Genomic DNA, 1,965 nt, shown 5'->3' on the forward strand with positions numbered 1-1,965 from the left:
GCCCTCTTTCCTGCCTATGCAGGGGGTCGGACTCGATTGATCTATTGAGGTCCCTTCTGACCCTAACATTTATGAATCTATAAGTCTGCTGGAGCATTCTAATATTATAAAAGCATAAGTCTGGCTGTCTGTAATGCTTTATTCGCACTCTGGCTGTTTTCATCAGCCAATCAATCAGAGTGCTCCAAGCATGGGGGAGTGCCGCCATTATTCCGAAGCCGCACTGAGGACTGGACAGAGGGTGGGGGGGGCAAGGCCAGCACTACTGGCCTTGGCTCCCCCACTCCGCTCCCTGCAAGAGGCAGAACAGCAGCAGCATGGGGAGTTAGGTAGCAGCACTCCATCCCATCCCATCCTCCTCCTCCCTCCCCATCATTCTTGATGGTCAGTTGGCTAGTTCTAATATTATAAAAGCCTTAGTCTGTCTGTCTATAATGCCTTATTTGCACTCTGGCTGCCAAGATAGCCAATCAGAGTGCTCTACATAGACAGACACAGAAGGTAGAGCACTGCCATGACAGTGGGGACTCTGGCAGGCCAGTAGGGGGTGCTCCTGCATTGAGCCACCTACCTCACTGCGCCACCGACCACCTTCCAGGCTCTGAGTGACTCCCTGGGGGCACCTCATGTCTGGCTGACCCCCTTCCTGGAGCATACCCACAAGCCTGGGGGTAATGCTGCCACCACTCAGAATCTGGATTAATCTGGGAACCGTGCCTTCTGGGAAACACAGGCCTAATAGTCCTTGAGGATACTTGAGCCACTGCAAGAACTCGGGGTGCTTCCCTCAGTCTGAAGCACAAATAGTGATGTCCCTTAGTCAGCTGAACCAAGGGGACCCCAAGCCATAATCTAGACCTTCTCCCAGTAAGTCTCCCATGCTAGGTGCAAAGGATAACTTTATTGGTTACAAGGAGTACATCTGGAATAGGGTACAGGGTAGAGCAATATCAAAGAAATACCTTAGAGCAAACAGTGGCATGGTAGCTTTTGATCATGCATCTGAGTTACTGCAAGCTATATATCTAGTTAGATCTCAGGTAGTTTACTCACAAGTGTCACCCAGAGGCAGGTGGAGATTCCCTCTGGAGGCAAGCAGTTCGCTGATCATGAGTTTCAAGACAGAGTTTCAGATTCTCTCTGAGAGTTCTCACCATGGCTACTGTCCCTCCTCTTGGGCAGTCCTTCACTTATGTAGACATTATGACCTCATTTACCTGATCCATTGAAGACCAGCAACCGTTGGCTAACAGCCAACCAATTTGAAATGAATCATTAGTTGCTGGGTAAACTGGCAGTGTCTTTAGCCCCCTCCCAGTCACGTTGGCATTGCTTAGAACAATAGGGAGTTTAAGCCCCATACGCAGGTATGTGGTGCCAGTCTTGTAGGCAGAGGGAGCAGGTTTTCCCCCCCTCACTCAGGAATGTATCCAGCTCGGGTTACAAGTCAGGGTTGCCTGAAGAGGTGGGGCAGAGGAGTCTGCCCTTTGCAGTGACAATTGTCAAATTGAGCTGAGGAGAGACAGAGATGGTATTCTGCCACAGGGACTCTCCTGCTCCTTTCAGGCAGAGGAGGATGGCAGAGACTGAAGTTCTGCCAAAATGGAGGGGATGGAGTGGGTGGGTGAGTCCAGTGGTGCTGGCCCCGCCCCACCCCCCCTTGTGTGCTTCTTGGAGCCGGGGGCTGGCACCTGCCCCTCCTAAGAACAGAGGGAAGGGAGGGTAGCAGAAAGGGGAGGGGAGGTTACTGGTGTCTGTGCCCTGCCACAGCTGCAACTGCAACCACCGCTGTGACTAACACTGTGGTCACTGGCTCCAGCCTGAAGTGGTTTGGGGAGGTGGGGAGTGGCCCCAGCCCTGGCCTGAAGGGGATGGGGGAGGTGGGGAGCAAAGCAGTCGGGGGAGGTGGGGAGCGGTCTTGACCGCAGCCTAAGGTGGGAGGGGGGCTGGACACAGACCCCTGTC

At 53.3% G+C, this 1,965-nt stretch overlaps 1 protein-coding gene across 6 annotated transcripts in view; it reads left to right on the forward strand.

Moving 5' to 3' along the window:
* Positions 1-1,965, forward strand: part of TBX15 (T-box 15) — a 174,361-nt gene that overhangs the window by 121,644 nt on the left and 50,752 nt on the right. The window lies entirely within an intron of this gene.

The sequence above is a fragment of the Alligator sinensis genome, unplaced genomic scaffold, assembly GCF_000455745.1.
Source record: "Alligator sinensis unplaced genomic scaffold, ASM45574v1 scaffold422_1, whole genome shotgun sequence".
Classification (NCBI taxonomy): Eukaryota; Metazoa; Chordata; order Crocodylia; family Alligatoridae; genus Alligator; species Alligator sinensis.